Source organism: Mauremys reevesii, linkage group 11, assembly GCF_016161935.1.
Source record: "Mauremys reevesii isolate NIE-2019 linkage group 11, ASM1616193v1, whole genome shotgun sequence".
Taxonomy (NCBI): Eukaryota; Metazoa; Chordata; order Testudines; family Geoemydidae; genus Mauremys; species Mauremys reevesii.
Window position 1 is genome coordinate 41612589 of NC_052633.1, and position 24949 is coordinate 41637537.

A 24949-nucleotide genomic window follows, 5' to 3' on the forward strand; every position below is an offset into this window, starting at 1 on the left:
GAAGAGGTTTTGTGCTCTAGAGGTCATTTAAGACCTCCCGAACACTTATTTCAAGGTTATGGAGAATGAAGTACAATATACCCATATGTTAGAGTCTGAGAACTTTCTGGTTATATGTAGAACTATGTATTTGCTCCCACTACATTATGCTCCACATAATAAAGGGTTGTGTTTCTAATGATGGCAATTATAGCACTAGAGAGCTTGGCTCTTGAGGATGGTGTCACAAAAAGCGTTTAAGTGCCTGTATTACCAATTCTGAATGTCTTTAATTAAACAGGAGAAACAAAAATAGGAACAACAAGGAAAACAAGCACATTACTCTACAGACTCCCTTAGGAGTATGGTCCTGATCCAAACCCCATCAAGTCAATGGGAGTGTTGACCTCAATGTAAAGTGCCATCCAGGAGAATTTGAGAGTGGTGAGGAGCAGGGCTGGGGCCAGTGAACCCACGGTTACTTGGAAGTGCTGTCCACTCCTCCCCAGAAGGCAACTGCAGCACTGACGGCCTATGAGTAGCTCTGATGCTGTATAAGAGACTAGGGAGGAGCTCATAACCACCAGCAACCATGCTGGCTACTCAAGCTGTGCTCTGGGCATAGGACGACCCCTCCCAATAAAACAAAGCACATGAGACATGGCAAAGAACCCCAACATTCCTCTGTGCTTGTTACAAAGTCCAAAATGCCCTAATGCTTGTATCCCTTAATGACGTCTATATGGGGGGTGTGATTTAAAAATACTTGCCCAGTCTTAATCTATTGACCTTCACTCTCTCTTGGATGTCTTTCTCCTCTTCCCTTGCTCCTTCATATACTTAGCACATTTCAGATTCTCTTCTCATTTCTACTCAGCTTGACAGTTTCATTTCAAAAACAATTTTTGGTTCCCAAAAGTGCATGCTAAGACTTTTATGATTAAACTTTTCTGACATCATTTCTTATGGCTTTTTTCTGATGCTACTTTCATATTTCATACCAGTGTAATGATACCCCTGGCTGGTTTGTCAGTGGGGACTGAACCACGGGAACTCTGAATCTAGAAACATGAACCTCTGCTGCTTGAGCTAAAGGACTAGGTCCAGTAGGAGACTTGTGAAACTTAACATTGTTCAGGCATTAGTGGGGGACAAAGCCATATACTGGGTTACTGTGGATTAAACATAGTTCAGATACTAGAAGGGAACAAAGACACATCTCACTAGTGTGTTACATACTCCCCTGGCCAGGGAAGATTGTCCTGGACATCAGAGATTCACACCATCCATATCCTTGTAAAGGCCACCAATTGTAATGCTACCCTTGGTTGAATCATATGCTGGAGTTGCACCTGGGACTACTTGAACTAAAAGCATGAGTTTCTACTGCTTTGAAAAAAAATGACCAAGTTCGTTAAAGTGGCAGAGGAAGCAGACATATAAAGCTACTCTCACTGGTCAAGTGTACATGTGTCCCTCTCTAGTGGCTGGATCACACAGCCTTGAGTCCACTATTGTGACCAAGCTAATGGACCTGCTCCTTTAGGTCATGCAGGCTCACATTTTTACATCCAGAGGTCCTGTGTTCGGTTCCTGCAGGTGATCCATTCAGGGTAATTTTTACATCAATACTGAACAGTTTTATAAGCATTTCAACATTTGTATTGTTTTAAGCCTATTGCAGCTTTTTAGCACTCTATACTTGCCAGTAAATGTTATCCATCTGTACGCGGATGAAGTTTAACTTTGAGCAGTTTTTTTCCCCAGTGTAATTGTTAATTTTTATATTGTGTAAATGGGCAATATATGACCTGGTTTCCTTGTTAATTCTGAGTTACTGACATCAGTACTAAATAATGACTTGAAACTATACACATGAAAACTGCATGACAATGCAGTCACATACAATACTATGAAATGCTTTTTAGTACTAATTAGAACTGAAAATGCCAGAAAAGAGGCTATACAATATGTACATAGTAACTTTCCTGTCTCTGAGAAGTCATATAAGTTCTCTGAGCATGTGTGTTACTCATAGAGTGTAAACATAATATTGATATTCTGTCTGCGCAGTATGAATTTGAACTTAGAAGAGCTAGTTGGAAGTTTTTCATCAATGTTTTTTGACAGAAAATATCACTTTCATCAAAATTGAAACATTCCCATGGGAAACTTTTTCATTTTGGAAAACTTGCGTTCTGGAAAACTTTCATTTCAGGAAATTTCGAAATGAAATTTCAGATTAAAAAAAATATTTTTACATTGTTTCAAAACATCCATTTGTAGTACTGCATATTATGCACTAATACTAACATGTCATGTGATAGTTGAAATATCATATTTTTTATTTTATTTTTAAAACCATTATGGACAGCCGCTACTTAGTACTGACAAACATTTTATGATGTTTTCTAGATCAGTGTTTCCTGTTTGTGCTGCAATGAAACAATTTGATGAAAGTATGCTACTATTACTGGCATGTTATGAAATAATATAAAAATGAGAATCCATAAAATACGTCAAAACAAAATTTCCAAATGTCAAAATGAAATTGAGTTTCATCCAGCACTAGTACACGTATCAGTTGGTTATTCTCAGCAGCTTGGCTAAAAGTCCACTTAAACTCTAAATGGTCAAGGCCTGATTTTTAAAACTGCACACTTAACTTGCACATGCACTCACATTTGCATGTACAAATGTGCAGTTAGATGTATATCTGATTAGCACATGCAGTAAAGATAATTACCTTTGCAAGCCACAACTGCATGGGCACAATTTTAAAAATCAGGACCCATACTGTTTACAGAATTTAAAGAAAGAGAATGGATCATTCTGTAATACTGTGTACAAGTTAAAAGGCTTTATGACTCTTAGATTCATGTTTGTTGAATATACTTATATGGACTTCATTCATTCCTGAACTGTATTTAATATTCAGTGTAATTCTAATTTTTATTTAGATTGACATAGCTACGAACAAAATGAAAAGGAAATTGTCACTTGGGATACTGGATAATTCATTTTTAAGTAATTGGTGATCCACGTTGCTTAATTTTAATTCTAATTAACATACATTATTTTAGAACATGAGCAATAGGTTTAGTAAGGCTCCCCTTTCCCCCAACTTTTTTCTAGAGTGGGACCCATGTGTCTGAATGTAAAAATGTCACTTGCTCCAAACAGCCCTGACAGAATATATACCAGAGACACTTCTCTGAAGCAAGACTCATAAATTTGGGTTAACTCCAATGGGAGCATGCAGTTTTTAATCAATACTTTTATTATGAGTTACTGTTCTCCCTCACCTCCAGATCTGACCCTTCTCAAACCCCCATCAGTCCACAGGGTTAGAAATTGCTTATGCTCTGCTAGAACATTAAAAATGTGCTGTGGATGGATGAACAAGTGAGTGCTTTAAGACTCAAATACTTTCCCATAACTACTAACTATGTGTTAGAGCAATACCCAGGCAGGTAGTAGCATCATTACAATGGCACTTCTTCTTTTAAGTGACCAGAAAAAAAATAATCTCAGAATGCATAATATTTCCAGCCTGACAATTAAGCCAGCCTTAGCCAATATTTTTTATGTAATTTATTAAAATGTCTTTATCCTAGCATTTCCATTTCCTCTCATCTGCTGAAGAAAAGCTAGGATACATTTGGCCTTGGTGCTCATTGGGCCAGACTATTATGCACAGACCTAATGCGGAGCCATATTGCCAAAGGGAAGCACTGACCAGCATTGTGACACAGCAACTCGGAGTTTTCCTGTGCACAAGAGAACAGCAGCATCTCTTACAAGTGTCTGTGGGGTGCAGTACATGTTGCTCCTTTTGCTGCTTCCCAGTTCCACAGGCTGGTGCAGAGAGAGAAAGGTAGGGGCATTTTAGGGGGCCCTACCAGGGAGCACTCACTGCATGGGTGTGCAGAGGAGAGGTATGGCTTATATACTGCCTTCTCTTTCCTCCCCCACTTACCCATTCTGGTTGCCAAAATCTGGGATTGTTCCTATTCAAAAACTTGTTTGGCCCATTTTACAAGATGCTAAGTCCAGATCCAAGCTTCTTCAAAGTTCAGGGGTACTCAGGTCTGGAGTCTTGGTTCAAGTTCATCCCTATTTTATTGCAGTTGCTTACAGCCCCATGTGCAGCTTGCCAAGGGAGCATTGTGTATGACTGCTGTGTTCACACCTCCCTAGATCTGGCTGTTTATATACACTAGATAACTGTTAAAGTGTCACAATAACTTGCATAGCACCAGAAGAAGACAGGGGTAGGCAGAGAACGAATGCTGAACGTTAAAGTTAAATTGAACGTCAGCATAGGCTAGATATGTCCTGGCATTAGTGCTACGATAAGAACATAAGACTTGCCAGAACCGATCAAGCCTTTTGTTCATCAGATCCTGAATCCTACTTCTGGCAGTGGCCAATACCTGGGTGCTACTCAGCAATTAAGAGACTATTGGAGCTGGATATAAAAGTTGCTCCCATGATTAATAGGTGGCTGCTGGACTTGGAAGTGTTGGGGAATGCCACTCGTTTGTTATACATTCAGCCCTCAGCTTGAGAAGTTGAATTACCTAGCTGCTCTGATAATAGAACTTGTCCTATGTTTCTGTTAAATCATGATAGCTTCATTAAATAAAACATTCTTTCTCTGACATTCCTTTTCATGGTACTGTAATTCAACTAACAACACCCCCCATTACAGCTGTTCATAATATTTACAATGAACAATAAGCCCTTTTTCTCTTTTAAAATTGAGTGCAAATAGACTTTGATTTTGACATCTTTATTTGCTGCTGACAATTATTTGTACACTTCATCCAGACAATCAGCCTCTAGATAGCTAATTTAATGTTTGTTGGGGTCTTTGTTATATACTGTTTGCTATTTGATTTGGGGGACTAAAGCCACCAAAGTGATTATTTTTTTATAGGTGTGAAGAACTATCTTGCATGAACATGCATATTCATGTGAGAACAAAAGCATTTACATGTGAACAAGCATATATGCACAAACACAAGCTTCCTTCTAACATCTGTGTGAACAAAACTTTATCCGCTTGGTCAAGAACAGCAAACAAAAGGAGGGTTGTACTGTTGAATTATATATTCAAAAATACTGTCCATAGAAATCTCCCAGATGTATTCTTGTTCATTATGTACAGCAACAATGTAAGTGTCTGGTCTCATCTGCTGTTGTGAATCAAAAGCACACTATAGCAAATATTTTAACTGTGTTTCTAGTGGTAGAAGGTTAGAGTATTGCATAGGGAAAAGGACAACTTCCTTATTATAATGAGTAACTGAAACTTTAATTTCTTAAAGCAATTTTTTTCTTCTACTTACTACTGAGCAAAATAAAATGATGTAAAAAAAGCAGATGATACTTTACACCATAAAAGAACAGTGCTGCATCATTGTATGTTAATTTTTATTTTATTGGGATAATCAATATTGGCATCTTACTTTTAAGTAATTCTAAGTTCTCAAGAATCTTGGATGTGGACTAATTTATTACACTACGTGAATAAGTGACATCAGGTCCTGATCCTGGCTGAGCCTCTCAATTACTTTGTCATCTTCCTGTCCCTTAGTCATTTCATCTGACAAAATTAGGTAAAAGTTACTTATATCCTGCAAATGCAGTGAGCAGAGCAGAATAATTAAGTTACTAACAATTAACCCTTTAATTTTTCAGGAAGTTTGACTGTTTTTAATAATGTGTAAACCACAAAAGGGTTAATATTAGAAAACATGTCAGCAGTTACATGTTAAAGTTTCTTATGTCTTGTGTTTAAGGAACATTGTTTCTGAATTGGTTAAAATATTTGGACTTGAAACTTAAGCTTTGAATATGTATAATAGGTACTTTCCATAACTTTTTGTCTGTATACTGACTAGAATATCTATCCCATTGATTTCAATAGAATTGATCAAGCAACAACGTTACCCAGGTATAAGGCACAGAAAACTGTTTAACAACATTGTTGATAGTGCATCTTAGTAGTAGTAGTAGTTTTGACCACTGATGCACTAGTCTCACAAAAATACAAAGGTAAATTCACAACGTTAAAAATAACGTTTAGCATGTGACACAAATGTGCTAAAGGCTTCAGAGTTAATATTTATTATTATGTCTACAGCTTGGCAAGTAGTGGGGAAATTATTTGCTAGCATGCTTGTTGCTTTTGAATAGCTATTGATTCAGCGTACCCCTGATGTTTTGCTTTTTCTTGAACTTTTATGGGAAGAGGTATCTGTTTGCACAAATGTTGGGAAATAGCTGTTTTTCATGCAAAGTACCTGTATTCACAAGCAAACAAGAATATTTGCTATTTGTGATGGAAGTACTCATGTCCTGTTAAATAGTTTAAGTCATCTAGTTAGATAGCAGAAATAACACAATGTGATTTGGGTGACCAGTAGCAAACCATAAGTAATAAATTGTCAAAGGCCTAGTTGAAGCATGTAATTTGCAAAATTTTAAAACTTGGGTGGCTGCCTTCAGTCTGATTTCCCTTGCTTTTGGTCTTACTATTTAGCTGTATCTGCTCTACTTTCACAGTCTCTGGCTGACAAAAATCAATAATTTTGAAAGATCTTATTTTGAAAATGTTATGGGCCCCCATGTGGGGAGTTGTGTATGTGCAAGCCTGGTGGATCAAAGTATCAGCTGGTATAAGTCCACAGAGCTTTGCTGATTTACACCATTTGAAGCTCTGGCCCAGCGTGTTCACGGATCCATTCATTGGTACAGTTCCCATTGTATTCTTGTAGGAACAATGCCATAATTTTCACGGTGCTACAGTGCATTGTTGTGAGGCATACCTGGTTTTATTCTGTGACTAGTATCAAAGTCTTTCACCTCTATTATTTCAATCTACCCCAGTTTTATAGTGACCAAAAGTCTTTTTCATGTAATGGCTGTTCTGTGGGCTGTGTGAAATGAGCTGGTTCTCTCTGTTCAGCTCCTCCTGCAGAGTCTACATGACAGAAGCCGTGAAAACTGACCTAGCTTAGCACATTTTTGGGCTCCTTTTCAGAGAAACTAAAGTTTAAAAGGATATTAAAACTGAAAGCTCAAACAACTAACCATGGTCCTACAGAGCAGTGAAAAGGCATGGCAGGAAGGTGTAGTGGAGAAACTTGCTCCCTGTGCCATTTAATACCTGTTCTGCCTCAGGGGAAGAGGTGGAATGGGGGCGGGTCTGCAGGAAGGGGGCAGAACAGGGGTGGGGCTGTGGGGAAGGGGCAGAGGGAGAGAGGGCTCATGGCTTTCAGCCTGCCCTGGCCGGCCTGGGGGTCTGAGAGCAGCAAGTGGGGGGTGTGGCCTTCGCTGGAAGAGGGGTGGGGCAGGGGGCTAGCCTCCCCAAGGGGAAGCTTTCAGTGTATATTGCTGCTTGGAAATCAGCAAGTAAGCCACTACAAGATGTGTAGGCACTATTGGAGAAGTGCTGATCATACATCTTACACATGCATCTCTTTAATATGCAGAGTACACAATTGTACTGTATGACATCATTTCTAGTTATATAAAGGTGCCTATTTTAACAATGTAAGGGGAAAAACACCAGACTTGGCAGATCACAAACAACTGTATGTTCCTATCCAAAATGATAAAATCAGCCCCGGAATTACTGCTTTCTGGATGTTGTAATTCCAAGAAAGACAAAACAGTGCCGTTGATCGGTTTATACATGAGCAGGAAGGGGTAATAACTAAGGCTGTGTCTACACTACGCACCTTTTAGCAACTCAGCGCAGTCACTAAAAGGCGCTTTTTGTTGGCAAAACCTTTTTGTCTTTCGTAGGGGGAAAAGGGGCGTAGGTTTTTTTCACACCTCTGAATGACAAAAGTTTTGTCATTCAGGTTCCAGTATAGACACAGCGTAACTGACGTGCTAGTAGGATTTTTTTTAAACTGCTTGCTCAAGTGTGATATAAATGTAGAACTTTTTCAAAACCATGTATAAGAGGTGTATACAGTAACCCCAGTATTTCTTAATAGGATTTGCATATGTGCCTGCTACACTCCACTTTGAAAACGTACCCTATAGGTCTAAAACCCATTTGCCTTTTTTGCAAATTCATTTCCAGAATAATCCATAGTATGTACAAGAATGTTCTTGCATATGAATTAGCTTTCGACATGTGTCATGCACTATATGAATCTGAGCTTTGCTCCTTGTTTGTTTTCAGTAAACAATGTCCCTGTGCCTGGGAGTGCTATAGCAAAGCATTGAAAATGGCTAGTATTCTAACTATATTACAGCCCCTCTCTAAGCAGTGCGGCATTTTTATTTTGGTAAACAGTCTAGGATAAAAACTTATATGTATTTAAAAAATCTCAAAAATTCACCCAGATACAATCTCAAGAGTGTGTGAACAGATTAATTCTAGTACAAAATCACAGAATCCTAGAACTGGAAGGGACCTCGAGAGGTCATCTAGTCCAGTCCCTGGCACTCATGGCAGGACTAAGTATTATCTAGACCATACCTGACAGGTGTTTGTCTAACCTGCTCATTGGGGTTTTTTAAGATGGAGACTCCACAACCTCCCTAGGCAATTTATTCCGGTGCTTAATCACCCTGATTAAGTTTTTCCTAATGTCCAACCTAAACCTCCCTTGCTGCAATTTAAGCCCATTGCTTCTTGTCCTATCCTGAGAGGTTAAGACATTTTTTTTCTTCCTCCTCCTCTTTGTAACAACCTTTTACATACCTGAAAACTGTTATAATGTCCCCTCCCAGTCTTCTCTTTCAGACCCAATGTTTTCAATCTTCCCTCATAGGTCACATTTTCTAGACCTTTAATCATTTTTGTCACTCTTCTCTGGACTCTCTCCAATTTGTCCACATTCTTACTGAAATGTGTCACTCAGCACTGGACACCATACTCTAGTTGTGGTCTAATCAGTGTGGAGTAGAGCAGAAGAATTATTTCTCATGTCTTGCTTACAACACTCCTGCTAATACATCCCAGAATGATGTTTTCTTTTTTTGCAACAGCGTTACACTGTTGACTCATATTTAGCTTGTGATCCACTATAACCCCCAGATCCCTTTCCACAGTACTTCTTCCGAGGCAATCATTTCCCATTTTGTATGTGTGCAACTGGTGGTTGCTTCCTAAACAGGGCTGGCTCCAGACCACAGTGCGCCAAGCACGCGCGTGGGGCGGCATTTTCCCTGGAGGGCAGCAGGCGGGTCCGGCGGACCTTCTGCAGTCATGCCTGCGGGAGGTCCACCGGAGCCGCGGGACAGCGGACCTCCCACAGGCATGACTGCGGAGGGTGCGCTGGTCCTGCGGCTCGGGTGGACCTCCCACAGACATGCCTGCAGATACTCCACCGGAGCCGCCAGACCAGCGAACCCTCCGCAGCTGTGGGAGGTCCACTGGAGCCGCAGGACCAGCGGATCCTCCACAGTCATGCCTGCGGGAGGTCCGCTGGTCCCCCGGCTCCGGTGCACCTCCCACACGCATGACTGCTTGGGGCAGCCAAATTGCTAGAGCCGCCCCTGTTCCTAAATGGAGTACTTTGTATTTTTTCTTATTGAATTTCATCCTATTTACTTCAGACCATTTGTCCAGTTTGTCCAGACCATTTTGAATTTTAACCCTATTCTCCAAAGCACTTGCAACCCCTCCTGGCTTGGTATCGTCTGCAAACTTTATAAGTTTACTCTCTATGCCATTATCTAAACATTGATGAAGATACTGAACAGGAGCGGACCCAGAACTGATCCCTGCAGGACCCCACTTGCCATGCCCTTCCAGTATGACTGTGAACCACTCTGGGAATGGTTTTCCAACAAGTTATGCACCCACCTTATATTAGCTCCATGTAGGTTGCATTTCCCTAGTTTGTTTATGAGAAGGTCATGTGAGACAGTATCAAAAGCTTTACTAAAGTCAAGATATACTATGTCTACTGCTTTCCCCCCGCCTATTCACAAGGCTTGTTACGCTGTCAAAGAAAGCTATCAGGTTGGTTTGACATGATTTGTTTTTGACAAATCAATGCTGACTGTTACTTATCACCTTATTATCTTCTAGATGTTTGCAAATTGATTAATTATTTGAGCCATTATCTTTCCAGGTACAGACGTTAAGATGACTGGTCTGTAATTCCCCAGGTTGTCCTTATTTCCCTTTTTATAGATTAGCACAATATTTGCCCTTTTCCAGTCTTCTGGAATCTCTCCTGTCTTCCATGACTTTTCAAAGATAATCGCTAATGGCTCAGATATCTCCTCAGTCAGCTCCTTGAGTATTCTAGGATGCACTTCATCAGGCCCTGGTGACCTGAAGACATCTAACTTGTCTTAGTAATTTTTAACTTGTTCTTTCCCTATTTTAGCCTCTTCTGATCCTACTTCATTTTCATTGGCATTCACTACGTCCAATCACCACCAACCTTCTTGGTGAAAACCGAATCAAAGAAATTGTTAAGCATCTCTGCCGTTTCCACATTTTCTGTTGTTATTTCCCACCCATACACCCCACACTGAGTAACAGGCCTACCCTGTCCTTTGTCTTCCTCTTGCTTCTAATGTATGTGTAGAATGTTTTCTTGTTACCCTTTATGTCTCTAGCTAGTTTGACCTCGTTTTGTGCCTTGGCCTTTCTAATTTTGTCCCTACATACTTGTATTATTTGTTTATGTTCATCCTTTGTAATTTGACCTAGTTTCCACTTTTTGTAGGACTCTTTTTTATTTTTAGATCATTAAAGATCTCCTGGTTAAGCCAGGGTAGTCTCTTGCCATACTTCCTAACTTTCCTACTCAGTGGGATAGTTTGCTCTTGTGCCCTTAAAAATGTCTCTTTGAAAACTGTCTTCTCTTGTTTTTCCCCTTAGACTTGCTTCCCCTGGGATCTTACCTACTGTGACAAAGTGGGAATGTTCATAATGTTTTCTCTGAATACTTTGTGGGTGCCTCAGTTTCCCCTATGCATTTCTTAATATCTAGGTGGTAGGATAAGGGTGTGTGATTGTTGCAGAGCCCGAAAGGGCCAATGTGCTGCTGTCTGCACAGAGAATGGCCGACGCCCTGTCTCCTGGCAACTGATGGCCTGGGCCCCTCCCCTGCAAAGGTGCCAACTGAAGGTGTTGGAGACCAAAGAGATCAGGTGACCTCCTGGCCCGGGAAAGAGACAAAGGCCAGAAGAGGGGCTGGAGAGTTTCAGTTTGGAGCTGGCTGGGGAAAGAGAGGGAGGCCTAGACCTCCTCTCCCCTCCCTCACAAGGGCCATCAGCGGCAGGGAGAGAGAGGAGGTGGGGCACGACGCAGCACGCTGAGGGAAGAGGCGGTGGGGGAGGAAGCTTGGCTGCCAGCGGAGCCTGCCCTACAGAAGCCGCCGGCGGGACCAAGCTTGCTTCTGCCCCCTACCCCCGCCAGAAAAAGGGGTGGAGAAGAGCGGGCTGGGCCAGGCAGGATTGTTAATGGCACGGTGCTGCGTGCCAGGGTTCGGCAGCAGGCTGAGCAGGGCCAGCGGCAGTGTGCCATTAAAAATTGGCTCCTGTGCCATCTTTGGCACGCATGCCATAGGTTGCTGACCCCTGTGTTAGCTGTTTAAAAAAAGCCTCATCCACCTCTTCTTCCTGGCTAGGGGGTCTGTAGTAGACCCCTATCATGACATCACCCTTGTTTTTACCCCTTTTATCCTTACCCAGAGACTTTCAACAAGTCTGTCTCCTATTTCCATCTCAATCTCAGTCCAAGTGTATACATTTTTAATATAAGGCAACACCTCCTCCCTTTTCCCCCTGCCTGTCCTTCCTGAGCAAGCTATACCCTTCTATACCAATATTCCAGTTGTGCATATTATCCCACCAGGTCTCTGTGATGCCAGCTATGTCATAGTTGTGTTTATTTACTAGCATTTCAAGTTCTTCCTGCTTATTCCCCATTCTTCTCACATTAGTATACAGACATCTATGATACTGATTTGATCCCCTGCTCCATTTCTGTCTTTTCTCTCCTTTATCCCTGCTATAACAGCCCATGCTCCCCCCAGATTCTGACCCTTCTCCCAGGTCTCCATGTTCTTTACTTACCTGTGGGCTTCAGTCATCTGCCCCCTTCAAACCTAGTTTAAAGCCCTCCTCACTAGGTTAGCCAGTCTGTATCCAAATATGCTCTTCCCCTTCCTCGATAGGTGAACCCCATCTCTGTGTAGCAGTCCTTCCTGGAATAGCATCCCATGATCAAGTAATCCGAAGCCCTCCTGGTGACACCATCTTCACAACCAGACATTCACCTCCAGGATGCATCTGTCTCTGCCTGGGCCCCTTCTCTTGACCAGAAGGATAGAAGAGAACACCACCTGCATTCCCAACTGCTTCACGCTTACTCCCAGAGCCCTGTAGTCACTTCTGATCTGCTGAGGGTCATACCTTGCAATATCATTAGTGCCCACATGGATGAATAGCATGGGGTAGTAGTCAGAGGGCTGGATGATTCTCAACAACCCCTCCGTAACGTCTCAGATATGGGCCCCTTGCAGGCAGCATACCTCCCATGATGCCATGTCAGGACGACAGATGGGTGCCTCCTTCCCCCTCAGGAGAGAGTCACCAAGCACCCGTATCCTACGTTTCCTCCTGGGAGTGGGGCTGCAATCCTCCCAGCCTTGGGGGTGAATGGCTTCTCCTCCTCCTCCTTTTGGAGGTGATTCCTCATCTCTCATTGCCGGGGCAGCATATCAGTTTTCCATCACCATGGTGGGTGGGTTGGGAATAGGGGTGGAGCACTGTCTGCTGCCAGAAGTAACCAGCTGCCAGAATCCTTCCTGTGACAGAGCCATATCCTCCTCCCCTGGTGGTGTGACAGCAATCCTCTGTAGCTAGATAGCTTCCTCAGCCATGGATCTCTCCATATGAATACTCTTGAGGAATTCCTCGTGGGCACGGATGCTTCTCAGCCTAACCACATGCTGTGGCTTTCCCACGTGCTTCCTGAGAGATTCCGCCAGCAGACACCTTTTGCACTGGATGGTCCTCACCCCCCCGGCCCCTTTCCAAGCCTGGCTTTCTGAGAGTGGGAAATGCAGGCCACAGTCTCTGCAAATCCACACCAGGATCTGGGTAGAGGAATCCATGGTTAGGCTGTCTGTCTGGATACAGGAGCAGGTGGAAGAGAGAGGAGCAGTGCTGGCACTGGCGATGTGGCCCTTCCTACCCATAGCGATTTTATTGCAACTCCCTCCTACAAACTCCTTCTCTAACTCCCCTGTTTGCAGTCCCCTGTTCGCTAGCCTAGCAGGCAAATCGTTGTTAGCCAAAACAGAAGCATACAGTTGAAACCACAAACAGGTTTTAGTTCAGATGCCATGGCTGCTTCTCTAGGTTCCTCATACATTGTTGATCTTATAGGAAAGTATGTCAATCTTCACAATTTAAGGACCAAATTTGGTGCTGGTGTAAGCAGGTACTTTTTCAGCAAAGTCAGTTGTGTTATGCCAGGCTGAATTTGTCCCCAAAAGGCTTAGTCTTCTTTCTACTTGAAATTGTTAGTTCAGACATGAGTCATTTAACAGCTTACCTTTTTATGAAGAAAAGCTTAAAGTAGGTGGGAGGAAAAAAGGTCACACTTGCTGTTTGTTTGTTTGTGGGCTGTTTTTAGGTAAATATTTAGAGACCTCTTTCCCTTCAGCCAAAGAATGACAAACAAAGCTCCCTCACATACTGAAGGTAATTTAAAAGCTGGGATGTAGTTTAATTGATGTTTAAACCTGATTTCCCTGGAATGAAAATTGGGTCACAGCCACACAGGTGCTATATTATGACCAACAATCAGGGAAGAATGGAGTATACACTAGATAAGTTTCCAACCTTATACACCATCTTGGAAGAAACTATAGCAACTATTTTAAAATAACTACACAGTACTATGTTTTGTACTCAAAAATAAGCTTTTTTAAAAACAAGATTAGTTTCCATAGAAGAAAATAATTTTGCTTCAGGATCCTATCAGTTCAACCACTATTATTCTTAATATAGCGAAATTGAACCTATCGCTAAATCGCTCATACAAAAAGTCCAAAATAGCAACCGTAAACATGGCTTTAGTCTCATATGCTCTTTTTAGTTTATTCTGTTTTCAAGAAAATAACTGTCCTAAATCCTGCTCTTCAGATGTGAAAAGCTGTCAGCTGAATCAAGACTCTGGTAATCTATAGCGCTGGAGAATTTGAATCCTGAAATTCAATCGTTGCAATTTTATTACTTTGGGTGAAAGTGTTTTGTAATTTTGCTTAAAATATTTGGCTACTTTCTTTAGGGGGAAGAGGGAAAGTTGTAGGACCTATTTTTTACAGCAGAGGTAGTAAATTTACTAGATTCACCTGTATGAAAACGTTATAGTTTAGTTCAAGTTGGAGTAATACCTTCTTTCATTAGGTAAATCTTATGTTGACTGACAACAATGATTAAATTTCACTTGCTCACATTTCCCTCTAGCTATGAAAATCTGACATAAACATCTAGCCTCTTTTATGATGAAATAAGCTGGAGTTGCTCCAAATATATTGATTTGTGATAGTCATTTAAGCTGGTCTGTGTAGGCCTGTGTGGATCCCCACTGACTTTAGTGGGGCTCTGTGCAACCAAAAGGGTCTGAGCTTCGTAGCATTGTTCTGGGCCTTAGTTGGAACTAATATTAGGATTAGTAGGTTTATTTGAACAGCTGTCTAACAAAAGCCTGCTTTCTTCTTCAGGTGTGACAAATATGTCTGCAATCTCTGCTCTCACTTCCCAGAACTGACCGACTGTCTTAATAATCACTGGTTTTCAGCAGACTTGTCCTGACAGAGAAGGTAGGAAATCAGTAATTCTTGAAGATATGTGATTAGATTCGATGGGATACATTCTAGTCATTGTCATTTGGATATAATATTTGAATGTGATTAAGAGCTAGTCTTCTGTCTTCTGGAGAGAAGATTAAGTAGGACAATCTCATAGCCAAATCCTACTGCAGCTTGTGTATTTTACCTGGGTTACAGTCAAAAACACTTTTCTATAAAAGGCTAAACAGTCTATTGTTGAAGTTTTCTTATTGTCTGAAGTCTGCTGAAGCAATTGGAATGCTCTAACACAGATTGGCCATTTAACAGGCTCTTTCTTCAGTCTTTCTTAGCAAGAATACATTTAGTAGTTAGGTGACTCTATCCTAGTCCCATTAAAATCAGTGAAAAAAACTCTCTATTCTATTCAGAGCAGTAGTGGGCCTAACATGTGAAAGGTCTCAGTTGCAAATTGCTCTGACTGAAATATTTGACTTAGTAGTCAAAACTGAGAAGTGAATTATGTTATGATTGTAAATTTAGACCAAGTTAATTCTAAAAAATTCCAGCCATAGGAGTGGCCACTCACTTCTTAGCAAGAGTTAATAAGTCAGATGATGAAATGTGGACTAAAGATCTATTGATCAGACTTTGAAGGATTTGCAGACCTATGAACAGGGTGGAATTTGGAACCCCATGGTAGAATAAGTTCTCAGACTACAACCACATCCCATGGCAACATATCATAGTGCTGTGCCTTAACAGTTCTGTGTGGGGGAGTGGCCACTTGATGCGTGATCACATAGATTCACTGGCTATAAACCCCTATCACTGCATATGGGGTGTGCAGGTCTTGGGGCTTCTAATACCAGTTAAGGCACTAGACAAGCAGCTACCAAGGGGTTGTGGATATGCTCTGTATGTATGCTGTCCGTAGACTGTGGCTGGATTACACACTTCAGTCACAACTGAGGTGAGGACAAATCTCACTTTTAATGAATAAATATGAATATTCCTTTAATTCAATGATACCAGGTAAAAATCAACATTGATTTTTTTGTTTGTTTTTTTGTTTTATTTTGGCTGGGTGCTCAAAATGCAGTTTGCTCTTTTTCTTAAGATGCATAGTCTGTAGGGTATCTTGGTGACAAGTCTCCGTGATCCAATGAAGTTCAGAGTTGTATTATCTATCATCAATCAGTTTGGCTGCAATACCTCTGAGGTTGTTTTGAGGGGGTTTTGCAGTCACTTTTGTACAGCAATTTCTCATTTCTAGCTCTTTTTTTTCCTAGTACATTTTCACTTAGTAGTTGAATTCCTTTTTGTGAATCATTTTTTCTCCTGAAGGAACAATAAATTGATGGCAGCAGAAGACAACTGCCATCTCTCTCTTGCTCTCTCTAACACACAGTCTCACTTTTTCTCTTCAGTCTAGCTTTTCTATTAATCAACAATTCTCTGTAAAAACAGGCCCTAATCTTTGCATATGACACAAGTTACTTTGATATGTTACATATTTCTTCTTAATGTTGGTTTAAGAAAAATTCTGTCATAAAAATAGTTTTCCACTTTACTAATCACACATAAAAATATTGATTATTTCTGTGCTTAATGTAAAACAATGCATCCTTAAATGAACCTTAGCCTATGTCTCTAATGTACTTATGAAACAGTCTTTCAAACTACCTAGGTTGAATTTCAGTTATGACATTTGTTCTAAACTAGTACAACAATCACACTAGCTGAATACATTCAAAGGCCCGAATATATTTTTATAATTCACTTTTACCCAAACAGTTCTGATTAGGTACTCTTGATTTTGTGAAGAAGTGTGAACAGCAAACTAATAGGGTCATATGAAGACTATTGATTTTCATGGATTTTGACACCATGTAGGTTCTCTTATTACACATGGATGTATTTTTTTTTAAAGATAAAGTAGAATCTTTGTATGTATCAGGTCTCATCTTGAAATCAATGGGAATTTTGCCTGAGCAGGGACTATAGTACTAGGCCTATCATTTGCAATATTGCAATATATAAAATAATAGATTTTTATTTGTTTTTAAGACCTTGTGTACGTGGAAAAAATGTTTGGGTACAACTTCAGGTATAAATTAAAACCTTGTTTGTCTTGTTGTGAGCAACCCACTGTGTCATTCTGGTATAAGAGCGACTTTTTGTATGGTGGTTTGTTTGTTTAACTTGTGTCTCTTTGGAAGGAGTTCAAGCTAAATCAAAATAAGAGAGAGCTGCTCTCCTGCCTCAGTCATCTTGCTGGCAATCTGAATACAAAAATTAGCATGAACAAAGTTATACACGTTACAGAACTATTTAAATAATCCCTTAAAAGAGAGGCTAATTAAACAATGTATTATATAGGGGGAAATGGGGACAGAATATGGAAGATTAATAGATTTTGAGGCCAGAAGGGACCATGATGATCATCTGGTATAAACCTTGTCTGGTCACAGTCCTTCCTTTATTTTTAAACCCTCTCTCCTATTACACTGTACTAAAGTTACATGGTTGTGAAATCCTTGACTGCTATTTAAAACACGGACACTCATCTGGTTTTCCTTCTTTAATGCTAAGTGCATTTGATTTTTTTGTAAATAACTGCATCCGTTTGGTTTTTCTTCTCAGAGACAACAGAGAGAGACACTGCTATTTTAGTTTCTGATTAAAATAAATATGTTTGAGCAATCCAAAGGAAGGATAAAGCTGGTAGGCAAAGAATAAAGAGAGAGCAATAGAAAATGGGTATCTGTTTTAGTGCAATATCCTGAGAGAATAAAGTCAGCAGTTAGCTGTTTATTGGCTGCTGAAGAGTTCACAGCCACTGTGCTTCATGTCTGAGCATTTGTTGTAAACCTGCTGAGGGTTTACTTTTACTGACGACTCTTTTTTTGGCTGACTTACATCTTTTTGTTTCTAATATCCACACATTTTCTATAATTACATTTGTTCTTGAACTGAGGTTGTACTCTGAAAAGTGACTGAATAGGGCACCTTTTACTCAACAAATCTGCTCCCGGTATCCGTTCAGAGTCATGGCTGCTGAATGACCAATATTTTTTTACTATTTTTCCCTCTATAGCTCTGCAGAGAGTGAGATGGATTCTAATCTGGCTGGTGCATCATCAATCAATGATTGGTCTCTGATCCTGAAAGCAGCACAGAGAGCCAAAGCACTAGTGTCAGCACACAGTGTTTACTGAGCATCTATGCAGAGAGACAGGTGGGGGGGGGAAGTGAGTGTGATGAGGCAGAGAGGGCGTGACCTGCATGTAGATGCTTCAATGTAATCCAGTGAGTGCAAATAATGGGCCAGATCCTAAGGAGGTGTAAAACAGGGTAGCTTCACTGAAGTTTAGGGCACTACACTAATTTACACCAACTGAGGATTGGGCCCAGGTGTGATGTCTCCCTTCTCCCTCCCACCCCAAACACCCCTTATTGTATTGTTAGTCTACATAGAGCAGTAGCTTTATTTCACAGGGTTCTTGTCTTCCTACCCTCCTGCAGGGCTCTCTTCCCCTCAGCTTAGGTTACTCTGCAGCAAACTGAACCTAAATTCTGACGCAAATTCCAGTCGACTGCGTGGCAGACTGGAAATTTACAGCAACCTGCATTTAAACTAAGAAGTGGGGGGTTTGGCTGAATTAAATATATGAAAAACAAAACACTCATTGCAATAGGCCATGTTATTTTGATACTAAATTCCATTTATTTTTCAGTGTCTGCATTTTCAGTTCTCAATATGGTGCAGATTTTTTGCATTAACAATATGTAGCTGCACCATAGAAGGGGTGGAGGGGGAGGGAAGGGAATTCTGACCAATTGTCCTTGGGAAGCTAAGTCTTCCAGTTTGGTTGTTCATGAAGAAAATGTCATTGTAACTGATTAAAGGCATTTCTTTGTTTTCTGAGTGTTTGCCTACAACTTTTTGGGCCAGGGTTCTTTTTCATAAGATCTGAATCTCCCACTTAATCACATAAGTGTCCTCACCTTATGGTAAATTAAAATACCACTGCCCCCATCAGTCTGAGACTGAGTCAAAACTAAAAGTCTGTCATTTATTTATTTTTAATTCAAGAAAAAAATTGAATCCCTAAATAATATTATGGGTAATATCTGTCTGGTTTGAAATAGACACTGGTCTAGTCTCCACTAGTGCTGCCGGCTGCTGTGATTGACTGGTCACTATAACTACATTCACAAGTGTTCTGTCCTTTCAAGGCAATAGGGAATTGCCTAACAGGATGATGGCATGTTCATTTGGGCTGTGTATCAAATCCTGGATTGTGCTTTGCTGTATATGAGTACAGGGCCGCCCAGAGGATTCCGGGGGCCTGGGGTCTTCGGCAGCGGGGGGCCCTTCCGTTCCGGGACCCGCCGCCGAAGTGCCCCGAAGACCCGCGGCGGGGCCCCCCGCCGCCGAATTACCGCCGAAGTGGGACCCGCCACCGAAGTGCAGCCCGGTCTTCGGTAATTCGGCAGAGGGGGGCCCCCGCCGCGGGTCTTCGGGGCACTTCGGCGGCGGGTCCCGGAACGGAAGGGCCCCCCTGCCGCCGAATTACCGCCGAAGACCGAGCTGAACTCGGCGGCGGGTCCCGCTCCGTCTTCGGCGGTAATTTGCCAGCGGGGGGGGTCCTTCCGCCCGGGAGCGGAAGGACCCCCCACCGGCGAAGACCGGGAGCAGAAGAAGCTCCTGTGCCCAGCCGCGCAAGAGTTTTCCGGGGCCCCCGGAGTGAGTGAAGGACCCCACTCCAGGGGCCCCTGTGGGGTTCGGGGCCTGGGGCAAATTGCCCCTCTTGCCCCCCACTCTGGGCGGCCCTGGTATGAGTATGTGTCGACTTGCTTTGGTTATTTTCACAATGGAAAACCCTCATTCTACCTCTGCAGTGCTACAGGTCACACACACACACATCCTGAAAGACAGGAGGTTGGGGGTTAAAAGCATTTTGCCTGCTTTTTGCTGTTTTCTGGTATTTAGAGGCAACTACTGATTTAGGAAAAGGAGAGAGCCATCCTGATACAGTACCTGTGCAAAGTGACCTAACGGATTGTCAATTTGTTCACTGACATAACAAGGCATTTCTCTTTATCGCTAGGCCACTGTGTGGAGTTAAAGCATTAAAACCACATGAATGGTAGGTAGGTGTTGTAGCCTAATGTATCTGACATCACTATGCTCAAAGGCAGTTGCAATCATACAGATTGGATTCTTGGGCATGCTTGCCTCTAAAGACCCACAAATGTTTAACCCTTCATATCTACCATCCGAGGGGATAAGTGTTCAGAAATAAGGACCAGGATTGTCTTTAGCTGCTGAGAATTCCAGCATGGCACTATCTGGCTCAGTTCTGTTGCTCCGTCCAGATCCTTCTCCTTCCCCTACTCCTGAGGCAGTTCAGTTCTCTTTGCTTTACTCCATCTCAGCCCCTCTGACCACCCTTCCTAGTGACTGGCAGCTCACAGTTGCTGTCCCAGACATCACTCAAACCACCCCTACCCTATCTATTGTCCTTATGTGGAGGATATGAAAGCTGAACATCTTGCCCAGAAAGCACTTCTACTTGTCCTTCTGGACAACAGGATTTTCCCCAGCCTGACCTCTGAAGTGGTCAGCTGGTAGTGGACAGTTGAGGAGGGTTGGGACCTGGGGAGTATGGGAGCCACTTTTGTGATTGTGGGGTAGACATATTGTATTAAAGTTTCAGCTATACTGTTGACATCTAAACACCCCCATTTACCTTGGGCCACATTTATTCCTATGGTTTTTGCAACCATTAGGGAAAGAAGAAAATTAAATGAAAGGTTATAGACAGGGCCGCCGAGAGCGGGTTCGGGCCCCGGTGGAAAAAAAAATGTGGGCCCCCCAGCAATGTTAGATCGGCTAAACAGGGCCCACGAAGCCGGCCCCCGGGCCCCCTTCTGGACCACCAGGCCCGGTAATTTGTACCAGCTTCCCCCCACTCTTGTTGGCCCTGGTTATAGATTGGAGCTCTAATTCCAGGGGAGGGATGGACCATGCAGCCATGGGATCACAAATACGCATGGTCCTGATCATGAGTCAACAAAGCATTGAGTTCAGGAGCTGTAACTGTGGGTCACTGTTGCTCTCACCTGAATAAATAAGCTCTGATTTTCAATTGCAAGGCTATATTCTTTACTCAACTACCCCATGTAACTCCACTGAATATGGCTATGAATATTGATACCATGCAAATGGGGTGTGAGTGTGTGTGTGTGGGGGGGACAAGTGATCTGGTTTGAATACCAAATAGTTCATACTGAGTCACTCTTATCATATATACATTATCTAGACTTTTGCTTAATGAATCCATCTAGCAAAGTTAAAGAACCACCTCTCTTTAAAACTTTTCCCTCTCAAAGATATCCTTTTTGTTGGTTTTTAGCTCTTTACAGTGGAAAATAATTGTGAACAGGGAAAAAGAGCTCACAAATTGCAAAAATATGTTCTTTTACTCAAACAATTGCTTTCCTGTCTAAATGCTATTTGAAATGCTATATGGAAAACTTACGCAAGTGGTGTTTAAAGCTTTTATGAACTGGTCTCTTAATGGCTGTAAAAGCGATATGCTTTAAATTTCTTTTGTATGATTAATATCAGACATTTTCCATTTACTTTCATTTGTAAGTACTTTAAACTCTTGTCATAAAATGGGGAAATGGCTTGTGTATTTAAGTGTCATAATTCTTCTAACCTTTATGCATATACTAATTTTTTAAAGTAGTCTACTACATCACAATTATTGATTTTTTTTAAAACATGAAACTTCTACTATATGTACTATTACTGGGCTTTTTTCCATTTTTCATCATGAGAAATGTTTTACTTCCCCAGCTAAATTCTCAGTGTGTATTTTTAACTCTTTACAACATAAAATGTATAACTTTCAATTGCCAAGAATCACATAGGAGAATGCATTACTGAATTATTTGATTTTTGTATTAAATTATCTTGTACTGGCAGAAATAGGATTTCCTAATATGACTTCTCACTTCTGTCTGAATATCGCCCTAGCAGCAAAGTTAAATAACTTAATGATATACTCTTTCAAACTGATACTTTGTTTGTAATTTCAATTATGATTCTGTGTTCCATATCAGCTGAAAGTCCTGCCGCAGACAGAAACCAAAGCTATTCCTCTGATATTATTACTGAAGCATTGACATATAAAACAAAGCATTATCAGGGCTGAATGAATTTAAAATGTCACATTAATAGAAAAGAGACTGACACGGAGATTATGACAAGTGTGGTATTAATTTTTTTGTCCCTTTTGGAAAGAATTAATATATACTTTAGAGCATTTTAAAATAATAAAACTTGTTCACTTTTTCGACATTCCTGTGAATTTTATTTACCACATTGCATAAAACTACAAGCTATTACTAAAAAATCTGTTACTGGTAACTGTCAAATATCCTGTAATTCTTTTATAAAAGTGTCAGTCCTTGTTGGAGGAAATATAACACCATTCAAACTGCCCCAAAGAACTATTTTTATGCTTCACTATGTTGACCTCCAGGATCACAAATCATTTGTCATGCAGAGAAGCTATTAAACCAAACCAAGGAATGAAAACAAGTCTACCTTCTTTGTGGTTTAAAGGAAGATTTGCTATTGAATAAGCAAAGTGTTGCAAATCTGACATGCTGTTGTACAAACTTTAAAGACTTGAAAACAGTTTAAGGCATTATATAGTACTTACCTTATAAAAAGCAACAAGGAGTGGAATCTGTGTAAGGTCCCCAAATAGTAATCAATAACTGATTAAAATGATGATCCTTTTGGTATTATTCTGAAGTGCATAATCTGAAATTAGAGGGCATTTATTGACAGTTACAATATTCATTCTGTTGAAAGAAAGATTTCTCATACACATTAACAACAAAATCAATGTTTGTTGCTTCCTACAGAATACAAGGACAATGATTTATTCTCAAAAAGCATTTTCAGTTGGGTAACTTATACTGTGCTACATTAAGAGCTTAGACTCCATGTCATGAAACAAGATTCCAGCATACTGAGTGAAAGAAACAGATGGGAGTAAGAGAAGGACAGATGGGTAACAAATAAAAAAAAAAAAAGAAAGAAAGAAAAGTAGACTACAATAACCATTTTCAATACCTGTGTGTTAACTGGCATGAACCCATTTTCTTTCAGTTTTATTGAAAATGTTAGCAATGTTGGCAAATATCTGAAACCGCAGTAAGTTAGTGCACATTAGGGAACTTTTAGTACTCAGCTGAAGGTCCCCAAGGACACTTAGCGCTCCAGCATGCTGTGCACTGCAGATTTACACCCCAGGTTGCTGCTCAATAAGTGTTTGTGCAGACATGTTCTTAGACGGGTCCCCAGGACAATCTAAATTACAGCTGCGGCCTCTCTAGCTCCTGAAGCAGCCCAAGATCAGGAGGGTGTAAAGATGGCTTAGAGGCACAGTGCAGAATCTCACCAGACATGTCTACAGACCATATACACTGCATGACACAAGCAGCTGTAGTTTGTTGTCCATGCTGCTTCACTAACATGCTTAAACCTGAGTAGTTTGAAGCAGACCAATCCCTATAGTTCAAAGGGCAGTTTCAGATTCAAACCCTACTCAGTCTTTGGCCCTCTGGTAAGTGCTAGTCTGTTGTTGTTTTTATATGAACTCTAGTCCCTTAGAAATTGGACTGGGACCATGAACTCAATTTCACTGCTAGACTGTTTTAGTACATCTAGAAATTACTTGGACTGACTGATTACAGTTTGTAAAGAGCAAAAAATTATTTAAATGCCATAATATTCAAAACATTTGTGCAATGAGGCAAAAACATAGCTCTGCATACAATATTTTACACATAATCAATTTGCTTACATGATGTCTCATGACATCATATGAATAGCAAGTATCATAAGTTGAACACCCATCATAGGAGAAAAACTGTCTGAAAAAGGTTTTGTATATGACTTTTAGAATGGATTCTGTGATCTTTCGATGTCATACAGGGTTTATCTTTACTTGATTTCCTTTTTAAAGTTTTCCTATAAGCATTTTGAAAAAAAATTGACTTATTTTTCTTAATCTTTCAAAATAATAAACAATTGTTAATAACCCCGCCCCCCCCCACACACACTAATTTAAATAGTACGCTTTTGGCTAAACTCATAAAAACATGGAACACAAGTAGAAGCTACTAAAGGACCTTTTATATCAACCCTATTTATATCCAGAGTAGCCACTTCAGTGCAAATGATGTGTAACCTCTATACACTGTTTTGAGAGCATCTGTCTTAAAGGATCTTATGTGCTGCACTAAACAGGCACAATAGGAGCTAATATAAAGTGGCATATCATGTGCAGAAAAACTACCTTGAAGAAAATATTTTTAATTAGTACTTTATCCAGTAACCTAGGATCAACAGTGAGGGTATTCAGTGAGGAAAGGGCAGGATTACCTGATTTAAATGAAAAATATTTATTCTGTGGGCCAGGTTTGCCACTGGCATAATCACCACAATGGAACTGTGCTCAAAGTTGGCCCTATGATGCATCTTGCTTTCATTTGAAGAAGTCAGTTCTGACTTGTGTTTGCCCAGAAATTATACTGTATTAGAACACATCCCTGAGAAGTCATGGTAACTTTCATGATATTAAACACAATTTAACACTCAGAGTAGACAGGGACTAAGTGTTTAACATCATGTCAGCAGGTTGTGGTTTACCATCATTAGGGGGCATGATGCTAACTTTGTGTACACTGAGCATTTAACATTGTATTAGTTACCAGGATTCCTCAACGTTGCGTTAGAACACAATGTAATTTATCACTGCAGACAAGTCCTTTAAGAACGTCCCCTTCCTTTCAAGTAACTCTTTGTTGCTTTGGTGGTGTTCTCAGTGCTCCATCCTGCTCTCAAGTGTCTTCAAAAGGAACTGTTCTGAGAGGAGGAAAATACTAAAGGGATATTTATTCTATAAGAATAGGATGAACACTGCAGTATGGAGGTGGGGCAAAGCGAGAGGGGAAAATTACTTGTTTTAGTTTTATGACTGAACTAGAGCATAGATCATTGTCTCATGTTGTCTTCAAGAAGAAAACTTTAGTGAGCTAATACTTGCTTTCTATATTGCATTGCTGAATCACGCTGAGAA

General features: G+C 40.8%; 1 protein-coding gene across 1 annotated transcript in view; it reads right to left on the reverse strand.

Moving 5' to 3' along the window:
* B3GALT1 (beta-1,3-galactosyltransferase 1) overlaps positions 1-24949 on the reverse strand; it is a 325572-nt gene that overhangs the window by 76805 nt on the left and 223818 nt on the right. Inside the window, exon 3 of the mRNA XM_039493756.1 lies at positions 22520-22623. The gene's annotated coding sequence lies outside the window, so the exon portion shown is untranslated. The remainder of the gene's footprint in view (positions 1-22519; positions 22624-24949) is intronic.